At 32.8% G+C, this 14,563-nt stretch overlaps 2 protein-coding genes across 4 annotated transcripts in view; one reads left to right on the forward strand and one right to left on the reverse strand.

The window, feature by feature from the left end:
• Window positions 1-14,563, forward strand: part of LOC119068181 (cation-independent mannose-6-phosphate receptor) — a 66,073-nt gene that overhangs the window by 42,660 nt on the left and 8,850 nt on the right. The window lies entirely within an intron of this gene.
• Window positions 1-14,563, reverse strand: part of LOC119068180 (protein toll) — a 96,070-nt gene that overhangs the window by 19,404 nt on the left and 62,103 nt on the right. For both annotated transcript variants that reach the window (XM_037171671.1, XM_037171672.1), the window contains one exon: window positions 8,523-8,576. The gene's annotated coding sequence lies outside the window, so the exon portion shown is untranslated. The remainder of the gene's footprint in view (window positions 1-8,522; window positions 8,577-14,563) is intronic.

Genomic DNA, 14,563 nt, shown 5'->3' on the forward strand with positions numbered 1-14,563 from the left:
GCACGAAAATTATTATGTTATGTGAAATTCATAGTTACAAATGCTCGCATTATTTCGCATGGAAAATTACTCGCATTACAATTATGATTCATTTATCAGCTGCTTAGAAACCTTACTGATTTCAGAGAATCTAATTTCTGGTATTCACAGAAATTTCTCTAAATTTCACCTAAATTCAAATTAGAGAACTTGAGACACGTGAAACATAAAGAATTTTTTGTTTCTTCAAAATTAACGCCTTCTGTGCAATGCATTACACGGTGAGGTTGAATGGAGTTTAACTAAACTTGCGGTAGCAAATTTGATATTTTCCGATATTCTTTGTCTTTGTCGAATGATTGTTGGTTTGAAAATACTTTGTAATATGACGAAATCAAATACAAAATCATTTGCGGTGGAATGGTTTCAGCATCACGACAAAGTAGAGCTAACGTTTTACAAGAACGATTGAAACCGACAATTAAACGCTGGCATTACTTTGCTCGTCTCCAGTTTCACTTAATTCCGTTGAATTGTTGCAATCACTCTGAATAGGATATTACCAAGGAAAATCTTAGAAATTCCTATCGCGCAAATTACAGTGAATGGGTTGTACGTTGACTATTATTATTTTTCATTCTCCATAATTACTTCAGTGTTTTATTCCACGATTCTTTACCGAATGGCAATGAGCCCGCAATGAAACTGTTATTACAGAGAAAAGTTCATTAAATTTGTCGGTTTTAGTTGAACATTTTCCGATCTAAATTTTTTTAGTGCTCACACAAGCAATCAAAAACTTTTTCTTTTTTCACCACACCCAAACAAATTAACAAACACGAAAAGTTTCCATCATAAAAAAAATATTAAAACTTTTCAACAATTTTCAAATCAAATTTCCATTAAAAAAAAATATATTCTTTAATTCATTCAGCAATAATTTTTAAATTTTTCAAAGTCTTCTGTGGATCTATCTACATTTGTAGAGTCCTCTTTACGCTACAACGAAAAGACGAGAGGCAATATGTAAAAAGTTTCCCATTGCTGGGAATTAATATAAGTTTTCGAGATTGAGCAAGGAAGAAAAATAGAAAGGAAGAAAATTAGCGTTTTCACACGCATAGCGAAAGATAACGTCGTGATATTCCTACACTCATATACATACAACGAAATGCACAGGATGCAGAATATGTTAATTTAAGTAGCGTATACACTGCACTTTTGCAAAACTTTTCGCGAAATTGTAATATCTGCTGTTGTTTTATTAAAATTTAATTAGTTTTTATTACGGGTTCAGACTTGTAGAAAGTTGAAAAGATTTTCATCATTGTGCCGCCGATCATAAATTAAATGTTTAACTTCTAAATTGGCAAAGTGTAAGATTAAAATATTTGGTTCAAATGTACCCTTGGTACTTTCGATGTGAGAATGATGTTAAAAACATACGATGAGAAGATGCAATCCCGTTTACACTATATAACACACGGTCATGCCGGTGAACATATTGTTGAACAATAGTTATTTGTTTATCGAGTGATGAAAATAGGAAATTGCAACAAGCTTTGCGGCCAGAGCGCAACGAATAAACACAACGTTTTTCATATGCAAAAGATGTGATTTCTTCACGAAACAAAAACATCGATTTCTTGCACAATTTTTCAAAACAAAGATGACAGTTCGTGGAAGAAAGTGTATATTTTCTTCTCTGTCAAAACAAGTGTCATGTCAAACTGTCATTAGACGCAGCGTCAACAAAACACTTTATCATGACCTTTCGAGTGAAGAAAATGAGGTTAATCACACCGCACATATGAAAATAAGTTTTTATTAAGCATCTATGCGCTGCATCGCAAGCAGTTTTTACATTTTTTGTCATTATTCCACCCAAAACAAATAGGATGATAGGGAAATTATCCGTCCATATAACAATGCATCCAAATTACGTTTACTCTATAACAACGCTTTTTTATTCCAGTTCTAATTTATTCAACTTTTATAAATTTCAATTTTTATGAAAATGAATTTTTTTCTCGTCGTTTCCATCCATTTTTCTTGTATTTTTTTTACGCTCGTCTGCTTCATTCTTTTAAATAGACGAAAATGTTCCTCTTTATATTTAATAAGTAGGTAATATAATGATGATACTCCATGACATAATAATTCATTTAAAAACTCATTTTATACGTCAAGACAATTTACTTTTAAACTGACGATGATCTGCTTCGTGTGTACAGGTAGATATGGAATGTAAATTAACCTTTCTACAGTAGGATGCGCATCAAAGGAACTTCTCGTCGAGACTATAATATCTTAGCGAGCATGTTGGTCAGTCCTATTTTGTTTACTTTTTTCACTCTCTTATTTAGCACAAGTTTTTTTCTCGTTTGCCGAATCTGGCTTTATCTCAGCCAACAACACAAAAAAAACGAACCAACGAAGAAAGCGAAGACGAAACAACACGCGAAGAAAATTAAATGCAAGAAAGCTCTTTAAGATCGATCATCTTTTCCTATCATTTTCATATAATAAAAAATCCCATCTCTTCGGATATCATTAGACATCATATTGCCATAATTCGGTTTGATAGCAACGATAGCAACCTATATAATATTGCCAGAGACTAGAGATACATTTTGGAGATAAATGATGTTTTTACAGGATGGGACGGAAATATTTAAATCGATTCGAGGTAACAATATTTTGAGTTGGTTTTTAGCTGCTGCTTCTCTTGTATATTCCATCAGATTTTGCTATAAAAATTTTTCGAACAAAATCATGAACAACAATGTTGGAAAAATGTTGAACAAAAAGAGCGTAAAATCAACACTAGACTGCATAATACACACAATGTTCGACGGTGGTAGTTATTAAAATTTTACTGAACAACACAAACCCACTCTACGAGAGCACCGAAACCAATCCAGAAAGACGGGAAAAAAATGACAATAAAAAAGCGAATGTATCAGAAAACGATACTTATGCCATTATACCCATTTTTATACAGATGATACATTCCAGAAATTTAATATGATTGCGATGATGGTAGAATTGAGTATAAGTTTTATCGAACCAAGAATGCGCTCCATACTTTATATTATGTTACATATAAAACCAGGAATATATAAATCGAGAAACGAACAAATTTTTTTTCTCCTTCATCTTCTTCTTCTTTTAAAAAACATAATATAAGATTCTCATAATATTAACGAGAAAAATAACAGCAACGTCGGTTGAACGTTCAAAAGATGCTTTAGATTAACTACATAATATTTGATGCTTTACACAGTAAAAATGGAATTTATTACAAAACCATATCACATTATTCCGACGAAGAGAAAAACGTCATATAAAAACGAAAATGAAAAAAATACACAAAAATGTATAAACAAGAATAAGCTCACAGAACCGTAAATATTTATGGAATAACAACACAATGTTGTGCCAAAGATAAAAATTGTAAAAAGCTGCGGTGGAATAAAGCTATATAAGCTATGGAATACTGATACCCGCAGGGATGATAGCTAATAACACAATGAAATTAAAGTCTTTGGAAACAGCAATCGCAGCACTCTTTCATGATAACACAAACATATAGTACACGCCGAAAATTATTTATTTTTATTTATCCGATTTTATACGTTCGCGGCTTAACGAACGATAATGGCGGATGAAAAGGGCTGCATCAGACAGATCCAGTCTAATTTCGATGATTTTCTATTCGGAAAATTATTTTTCTCTTTTTTTATTTTGAGTGAAAATCCCAATTTAAAATCCAATTTTTAGCGATAGATGACTAATTTGACCATTCGTTTGAATTGAACGGAATCCAACGATGAAATTATAATGAGATGTACTCCTGGTCTCTTGTGTCCCATGTGAATCGTAAAATATTTATTTCGAATTATTATTTGGTACGGGTGGAAAAACACTCCCACATAAAGAGCATCTTTTTCGCAATCATAGAATTTGAAATGTTTGGTGAAAGAAATATTATATTTTGATAGAATATTTTGGAAAGAATTCGAAAGGATAATATTTCGATGAATTTATATGCGGAAGTGGACGAGACGTTTCTTTGCTGTATATACGACACATGGAACTATACAGATGCATACAACATTTTTTCCAGCTCGACTTTATAACCAAAAGACGAGATCAAATGTTCCCACAGCGAATAATATTCAAAAGTCGCACTGATGCAATATCTAAACATCGTTCAAATCGATGAACCCAAAAAGAGAGATAGAGAGAGAGAAAAAATGAAAACATAAACTGAATTATGTTGAATATTTAACACAGTTATCTCAGCGGTTGCATAAAAATGATATTGAGCGGACACTCTCTCATCGTGTCAGATAATGATATGCCATAAATTTCATTCGACCGGAAAATTTATGTATTTGTGTTTCAATTCAAATATATAAACGAAAACCGAGCAAATAATACAACAAAAATCCCTCGGTAAACACATTTCAAACTTACACTCTACTATTTGTCCGATGCACACTGTTGTGCGGCGATAAAACTGTGTGCACGACCAGGGAATGCAACAAATCCATCCATTAGCTAAAAACAAAGTTACCAAAGATATACCCAAATATTATGGTTTGGTTTCCATATTGGACATTGACCGATAGAAATCCGGTGAAACGTGACACAGTGTGACGATAGGTGCAATGGCCAATTCGAATTTAACTATTCAGGATCGTCACATTTGCTTATGAATTTGAATGCGTTTTCGGCTTTACATTAGCTGACTCTATTTCCAGCAGTTGAATTCTTTACATCCCGACCGAACATGTATCTCTATACAGAGTGATCAATGCACTAAACACTCACAGCCACACACACACACACACGGATGTTATATTATGAATTAATTAATTTGTTTGTTTGGAGCTTCGAATGCATACATTTCCTGTTTCTAAAATGAAATCCTCAGTGCATGCCACTTGTAGTATTGTCTGTATTTTGTAACCAATTGAGTAACCTTTTTAGCTTATAATTCGCACAAAAACAGGTAGGCCTAACAGTTTGCGGGTGAAATTTACGGACATTGTTCATTGAGAGTTAGTCAGCTGCAAGCAAAATGTTTTATAGAGTTTTCGGCATGACCTTTTTATTAATTACTGATGCTACAGTTCACAATCGTGGGAACGGGCTGTGTTTGGAATCGCTGTCATTAGTTATGTCTATTATTGTTTATGCTGTGTGCTGTTTCGTATTTTGTGACATAATTTTACCTTTCATTTAATTGGAACATTCCATGAGTGCACGTCTCCATGCTATGATGGTAAATAGGCCCTTTAGTTTAGATTATATTTTATTTTAATTGCATACATGTCACAGGTCGTTGCAACGAGCATTGATATGCTGTATGTGAATGAACAAAAAAAGACACGGCAAATTCAAATTATGTTGCTTTTAAAAGCGTAACAATCGGGTATAAAGGGGGTTGGTCGATCATATACACATTATACACAATATATGTACGGATTCATTAAATTAATTGAGCATTGTTTGTTGATTTTATATATTGTTCGTTTGTGTATGATTTTCTATTTCTCATTTTTCACATATATTGATCAATTAACTCACCGAATAAGACTTCCACGGTTCCCATATTAAATAAAGTGTCGATTTATCGCAACAATTACGTAAAACAAATTGGTTTCTGTGTTACTTTCACTGTGCCTTATTGTGGCGATAATGCATTGATACCTGGATTATAAAGTGCGGGACGTATGAAAGGTTCAAATTGATAAAATTAGTTGAAAATGGACCCGTTAGAAATTAGTGCCCCGGAAATCGCCTCAGGTTGGGCTGATTAATACTTAGGTTAATACTCATAAAGTCGAAAACACATGAGCAATTTTCGTTGATTGGATCCACAATTATGCTGTGTTTTCCAATGTAATTCTATTTTCACCACAAGCTAACCAATGGAAGACGCAGCATTGTTGATTCCATCAACATAAAATTGCATGTATGTTTTCGGCCTAAGCGGTCTGCTATTCTTGGCTTTGCTATTAACAACATAGAGAAACTAAACGTTCAAAACATCTGTAATGGTGGTGCTACGCCGTACGTATCACTACACATTCTCTAACGAGCTAATCTTAATGGATATGCTCTGTCTGGATAAATTTTTAAAATTATTGGCTATGTGTCTGATGAGTTTTTCGTTTCGTCTGACCCATAAATCCATACAACAGGTACCACATCCATTATACTGTCACACTCTACAGAGTCCACAGAATTGCAGCGTTCAGATTTTAATATTTGATTATATTTTAAGTTTTCCACTGAAAATGTGTAACTGGAATATTCAATTACGTTCGGATTATGCATACAACACAAAAAAAAGAACGAAACGAATAATTAATTACAAATAATTCTCTTCACTGGAATGTCTACATTTTCCAATGGCTGAATTTCATCTTTAAATCGCTTTAATTACAATTTTAACTCTCTGTTTTTTTCCTCTCGAACAAAAGTGCACAGAATGTATTCAATCTTTCGTTTATAACATTAAAACATTTTAGTAGCGTTGCCGGTATTTTGATGAAATAAAATAAAATGAAAATTTCGACTAGTTTTTTTCAGTTGAAATAATTAAATGAAGATTTGAAACGAAATTGCAGAAACGAATGGAACACAGATTTTAATTAAATAATGGGATACATTACTAAACCAATATACCGGGAAAACAAAATAATCGTTAGGTCGGGCAGTTGACTTCAGTTAAAACAGAATCTTTACCGTACGTTCCATTTATTTATCATTTTTCATTCGATATATCGGTGTGAATTGCGCCAAACCGAATTTATATTGTGACTTGAAATGTTTTTGAGGCAACCGATGAAAAACACATAATCCTCCAGTAAAAATGTCAATTTGCTTAAAGTTTGCGAGGGATTCTTTTGGAAAACAGCCTACCGAAATCGGACGGGTTTTCCAGTGGAATTTTTTATATATACCTAGAAAGGACTTCGACCCTAGAAGCCAAATCACTTTGTGGCTGGTGAAAGGTGATCGAAAACCAAAAACTTGCACTTTTCTTACCAAAATTTCTCCAGTTACATGCGCCGGCGCCGTACAGGGTCGTGTAGGGTGTCATTAGAAAGGTAATAACATGTACTATTGAGCCGAATAGAGACTCATTGGTTTTAAAATTAATCGAAAGTGAAATATTTGCAGTTTTCAACCGAAAACTTGCAATTTTCTTACCAAAATTTCTCCAGTGACACGAGCCGTACATGGTCGTGTGCGGTATCATTTGAAAGGTAATTTTATATGCTTTTGGGCCCATATTTCATCATAGATACTTTCAAACCCACATAAGACCATATTTGGCCCAAAAGCACATAAAATTACCTTTCTAATGACACCATACACGACCCTGTACGGCGCATGCAACTGGGGAAATTTTGGTAAGAAAAGTGCAAGTTTTTGGTTTTCGATCACCTTTCACCAGCCACAAAAGCTTCGATCAATTTTTTTTAAAGTGGTTCTATCTTCTAGGGTCGAAGTCCATTCTAGGTACATATAAAAAATTCCATTCGAAAACACGTCCGATTTCGGTAGGCTGTTTTTCAAAAGAATCCCTCTGCCCTTTATTTTGCCGGACTGATAGAACCCATTAATTTCGACATTTTGCTGATTCATGCCTCGAGACGTATTCCTTCAGTGAAAAAGCTTAAACTTTAAATTAACTCTTTCCGTAGTTAGGAAGACTCTATGAAATGTTGTTCAGCATATTCGTCGATCAAAAGCAAATGAGTTGTTAAAGCTCTATGTGCTTAACGGTGAAAATATTCTATCACGTTGAAAATAGTTGATTTTAATGAATAACATTGTTTTCGTTCAGTTTTTCAAAAGTTTCGTGTTCAGCTAATATGTGTTGCGGAAAGCGGATTAGGAGGAACACCTATATATTATTCTATATTAAAAATAGTTACTTTAAAAGTATGAACTCTCAAGGGAATATGGTAATGTAGTTATTGCTTAATATGTGGGAGTTCGCCAAAAACAATCTCTAGTTTCTGCTACAATTTGTGGAATTTTAAGGGAACATTTTAGTGACCTAAAAATCCCAGTCGCTGAATGAGACTAATTTACCATAATTTACCATAATTGTCTTCATGTTTAGTCGCTTTCTTTCAGTGTTACAATCTCGTTTTCATATTTTTTTTTAGTTTTCCATAATGGTGGAAACAGACTAAGCATTGAGAATTTGTTTTGATCAAATTTTTCATTGTTCTAATATCTTTTTGTCGTTTAACGAAATGTATCAGTTAACTTCGGAGTAATGATAAATTTTAACTTACACCAAAAACAATTTGATGGCACTCTTTTATGGTTTCTGTTTCTACATCGACGCGATCTGTATATGTTCGCGTAGCCGCTAATTCGAATTTTAATGAGTAATTAAAAATATAATCGCTGCCTTGAATGCAATGAGTGATTTATTACATCTAAAGTTGGTGACGCTCATTTGCAAACACAGATATTTAGTTAATATCAAACAGATATATACATACCGATTACTCCCATGTGTCCCTTGAGTATTCCGGATTTATTCAGTCAAAAATGATCTGCAACAGATAAAACAGAAGAAAAAATTTAAAATTTTTATTGGAAAAATGTGGCATTAGTTAAAGGAAAAACATAATCGTAAAACGGTTGAGGGAAAAAAATGTTACGATGAACAAGAAAGCAAAAAACGAATAATGTACAAGTGACATGATATGTTCTATGCCGTGATGCGATAAATATGAGAGCGCACCCAGAAAACGTAGAATATCTCATGAGTTTTAGGCTTATACCAAACAAAAATAAATAATAAATTAAAAAAAACCATCCCGTACATTGCATATCATTTTCTTTTCTTTATTTATATCTCTCCGATGGCTTTATACGTACGTATAATGTATGTCTTGAAAGGAAGTGTGTTTATTTTTCATCGCTTTTTTATTCGTGAAATGTGAATACGGTTTTATTGAATGAAAACGTCGTTTCAGTTGACGGTATGTCGTTAGGAATATGGTTATTAAAATTGTGGCTTTGTAAAATGGGAGGATGTTGTTATCACAATTATATGATTGAACGTATATGAAACTGATTTTTTTTTTACTTCTCTAAATAAATTGTTTATCTAAACAAACCAGAGACGAAAAAAGAAACCAACAACAGACAGTAAAACATATATATTATAATACCTAGCCCGATTCAAGTTTGATTCAGTTCAATGACAATGGGTGTAAAATCGTGTGAAATTTCAACAATTAACAATTGCTTGCGTGAAAATTCCACAATATATTTAATTGAAATGTAAATTAAGCCAAACATCAACAATTCATGATGTAATTGAATTAACACCATTAAATTGAATAAATCATGAAAATGTTAGGAAAGAAAGAAGAAAAAAAAAATTGTTTTTGTATAAACAATAAACATATTAGAACAGATGTAAATTAACATCAATTTTTGATTCAAAAATATATCATCAGATCTATTCAACAGCTCGTTTTGTTGTTGTTTTTTCTTCTTCTTCTTCTTCTCGGTAATGTATATTGGAGTAACTGTTGGTTGGACTTAACAGATTATATTGCCATTGTTTTCATCTCAAATTATTATTACACACATAAATTAAATAACAACAGCAAACAGAACGTACTGTTAGCACTGTTACGAAAGATGCTCCACTAATGGAATACTGTTGTTGCTCTTATGAGTTTAAAAAAAAACTTTTAAAAAAAGAAAGAAAACTAACTCAACGAATTAAGTCTGATTGCATTTCGCAGAAGTTTTTAATAGTAACTTTAATGCTTGATGGGTGTATATAATATAGTGTATGCTCTGCGCATTAATGTATAAAGCAATTCATAATTTTGTTTCGTTTACAATTGGATCAATTGAGCTGATTGAATTTTTTTTTATATAAAAATAGAATTATGAAAAATCGAATCGAGGTAGATGAAGGAAATATTTTTGATAGATTATTTACAGGCACACACAAGTCGCGTGCATATTATTTCCTCTACTCTACATACCAAAGTGCCTGACAAGTTGAATTTTTAACTTGTCAGGCACGACAGACCTTTCAACCAAAATTTTATTTTCATTCTTCATTGGTATCTAGACTTCTGTACGATGATTGACTGATATATACTAGACCTAGTAGCCCTCAAACTGTTCCAGAACAAAGATTTTTCGTCATACGTAGTGTGCATAAAAATAATTTCGCGGCATTGCCTTATGAGAAAGTGGGATATCTGTTTTATGAGCCTATGAAACGTTTCTTTCATCATTCACCATTTCGATTTTTTCTTCAATTCCCTATTCGATCAATACTGAAGTACTAGATTTTTCTGCTCAGAAACAGAGCAACCAGAAAATATTTTTGGAAAACCTTTTTCCATATTTTCCTTCATTTTTCGAATTTTTTCAAATTTTCGTAATTTTTTTATTGTAATTACGGAAAATTAAAGAATAATAAGAAAAATCAAGAAAACTAAAGGATCTCTAGTAAAATGTCGGAAAATTCAAGAAAATATGAGAAAATATTTTTATTTTCTTAAAAAAAATATTCATGTGAACACTTCGACACTAAGTCAATTTTTTCGATTTTGTACTGGTATTATCAATACAGGGCAAATAGAAGCTAAAATAATAAAAAAATTGCATCAAGAGCAGTACTGCTCATCTGAATTAATAAATTTCCCCATATGTCAAAAGCAATCGGCAAGAAGACATAACAAAGATAAACAATTCAACACTTCAATGAACTCAGAGCCAATTTGTTCAAAATGTGTCAAAAAATTATTCGATACAAATGACACCTCAATCTCGTAATACTCGGTGAAATAGAAAATTAAAAAATAAAACAAACCACAAAGAACTCCATATATCGCCATAATATTCTTTCTCTCTTCCTCCCCACATTATACCCACCCGATGAACATGCTATCTATGGTACATGATAATTTATACACGCCACTCTCATCCCCATGACAATAAATTGCAACGTGACTTCATTGTCTTCCAGATCTCGTATACCTCACATATAATATGAGCACACGTTGAACGTATACCTTTCAGAACAGACTTGTTGTGTATTGTATTCAGTAACATCCATTACACATCTACATTCCTGTGATGTGGATTAAAAACTCTTCTGCAATATTAAACGGAACAACAACATCCAAGAAGCATCTAACAGCGACGAGGGAAAAGTATGCGAGTTACGAGAGACTGCATATTGAAAATTATGTGCACACACAAAGTAGTGTTGTGTTGTTATGTATGAAGGCTTCATACACTTTTGTACGAGACGCTTTTGGATAAAATACAATGCTACACACAGCTTCTCCTTTTTTCATTTTCCTTTTTTTTGTCTTTCCGGCCACAAATAAATGAAAATAATGTATAACATTGGCGACGAGGCGTAAGGAGAAAAAGAGAAGCGTTAGTGTAATACAACAAAAATATGTTTGCAATTCTGGATTTTTTCCTTCTTTATGATGAAAATTCTGTGTGTGTTTTTTCCCCGTACTTGTGGTTTAAGTTGAGTAATACCAGTGAAGCGCGCGTATCCCACATATATACGTATAGATAAGTTACAATTACATTTTTATAGATGGAGCTGAATAAAGTAGGAAGATTTGTGGTGCAGTAAAAGAACGAAGTGGAGAGAAAGGAAAAAAAATTGAAACCCCGAAGAACAAGAAAACATATTCCACTTTCTTTATGGTTATTTACTTAACATTTTTTCCCATTACACGATGTTGTATAATTCAACAAGACTCTAAAAATTGCTGGCATAAAATATTCAAGAGAATTACAATGAAATTTAATGAGATGAAAGATGAAGGACCACATACATATTTTCTGATTAAACAAAAACTTTTTTTTAAAAAGAGACAAAAACGAAACTGTGCATGAAACATAATGGTCTTTGGTCTTTGGTTTGTAAAAAAAAAGATAATTTGAGTGGATTATATATTGTCGAGAGTGTTGGTAGTGAAAATCCACAGTAAATTGACAAAAGCAGTAAACTAAATAGGGACATAATATTATTGTACATTAAACTTTATGGCATTTTGAACATCTATTGAGTTTTTATAGCAAAAAGTGATGTACTGGTGATGTACATTAATCTATGAGAATATATCCGTGATGATGTTGTGCCAGAGTTGAACTATGAATAATTTTTTTTTATTTGATATAAACAAGATGGCTTGGCTGAATTCACTTGTTATGTTAGAGAAAAACTGAATAAGAGTACATTCTCTGTCCATAAAAAAACAGATCTTGTTGTTTTAGTGTCGATTTTTAGGGGCACTTTATTGCGTTGGGATAAGATGTAATGCAGCAGCGCAGCGAGTTAATCGAGTTACCAGTAAATTGTACTAAACTTGCCCTATGCCCTCGTAATTTTAATTGGATAGTCAAAGTGGTACTCCAACTAAGAATGATGACTCGGACAATGAAATTACTTGAATGCTTTTGATAATTCAATAGTTAAATTTGGAAACGGGACGCGTCACATTAGAGAATTATAAGAAAATTGAAATTGAATTCATATAGCTCCTCTTTTGCGATATTTTTTGTTTCAATATATCAAATTTATTTGTGGAAGTCAGACTACTTGAAACAGAGCTAATTCAATGAAAATGCACTTTTCTAATAATTCCCTAACGTGACATGACCGAGGACATATTGCACATTTAAAACAACAATGAGCGGACAATTGACCCAACCAGATAATTTCAAATGATTTTCTGTCAGTCTTTGAATTAGTTTGTGGCCTTGGTCAAGTGGATTTTGATCGGACCTTGTAACAATATCCTAATTGCAAACCACACCTATAAAATACATTGATCAAAATCATTGGGTAATTGATTGATTGACGTGAAATAAATCTCGATTCCGTGTTGTTTGCATAAATAAATTATTTTGTTTTGTTTTGTGGCTGTGCATTTTCCATGCTACCATTATTTGTCCGATGGATTTCGGTAATTTTTTGGTTTGTTATTTTTAAATTTATTTTTGTGGTGTCAACATTCATTGTGCATTGTCAGTAAATATTTATTTTAGTTTATGACATGTAAATGTATTAGCACGGGCACACCATGGAGTTGTGAATGGTTTTGTTTGGTGGATGAAGATTTTTGTTAACGAACATAACAAACAATATCTCGAATACCGAAATATCCTCCGTTATAGTCCCGACCGGGTATAAAAATGAAACCATTTACTCTAATCATCCCTTGAGCTCCTCTGTATACGCATTATAAAACCGGGTCAAATACATTCCATTAAATGACCCATTTAACTCAATAAAACTCCTTTAAAACATTCACCCGAAAAACAATGAGAAAATGTATGACACCATAAGACACCCAAAATCCCACCGCACACACTTTCCAAGTTCATTTGTATTTCATCCATAAAACCCTTAAAACAAAACCCAATGACACACAGTAGCACACAGCATCTCATCGCAGAGACGTACGCTGGGAAATACTCCTTCAAAAGTGTTGCTGTACTTCAACCATTCAATGTATTATATACGATATAATAACGTTGCGAATGGATTTCCACCAGTTAAGGAAAATGAGAGACGTAGGGTGTTCCGTATTCGGAATATTATTAATGCACGTATCTCCGGTTGGTCGTGTACAATATTAAATTTAAGTATACCCAACAGAAAATTTCATTTTGTGTATAGAATACAATTTTACCTCTTATAGATATAGATCCCATACCTCATCGGAACAAGTGAACAATTTCGGAAAACTGAAAGTATACTGACTATATGGTGTTTGCACATTTCACTATTTTTCAGATGAAAAATTTTAATATTTCATAAAACTAACGTCGAAAATATTAATTTATGATAATAAATCTTTTCATTGTTTTCAAAGGGAAGAAATTGTTAGAAATTGTTCTCTGTATCTCTTCCTCAGTCGGTTTCGGTTTTCATTAATTTTACCTTTAAATTTAAATTTCCACTTGTATTGTTAGTGAAGTGAGGGGGTTTTTATCGTTCGCAATTTTATTGTATTATATGCGAAAACTTCTACCATTCATGCCGGTGTATGTGTTATAGATGTAAATAAATTCTTCCGCTCTGTTGTTTAAATGATTTCGAGCTATATGCCATGCTATTCAAGTGGATGGTGAAGTAATATTTCGGTGAAGACCTCATTTCTTGTACAATTTAACATTTAATCCTTTCAACAACTATGTCTCTTAATATCTGTCATTTAATGTATACACACAATCACCTCTGGTACGGGCCTAAATACCTATTTTACGAGTGTGTTATGTGTAGTATATTATACAGGCAGTACAATGAGTGATATACACAAAAGTATAACCACCCCGACAAGCCCCGACTGATAACACAATGGATGTGCTGGGAGTATTTTAGGTTAAAAATCCTTTTTCGTCAATTCGTATTTACGAATTTTTGTTTTGTTTTTGCTTCGAAATGAGACAGTAACTATACGTTCATATCACACCGGATAGAGACCATCATCGTCACCATCACCACACCACCACTGCATCGCCATCA

This window comes from Bradysia coprophila (assembly GCF_014529535.1).
Source record: "Bradysia coprophila strain Holo2 chromosome X unlocalized genomic scaffold, BU_Bcop_v1 contig_173, whole genome shotgun sequence".
In the NCBI taxonomy this organism is placed as follows: Eukaryota; Metazoa; Arthropoda; class Insecta; order Diptera; family Sciaridae; genus Bradysia; species Bradysia coprophila.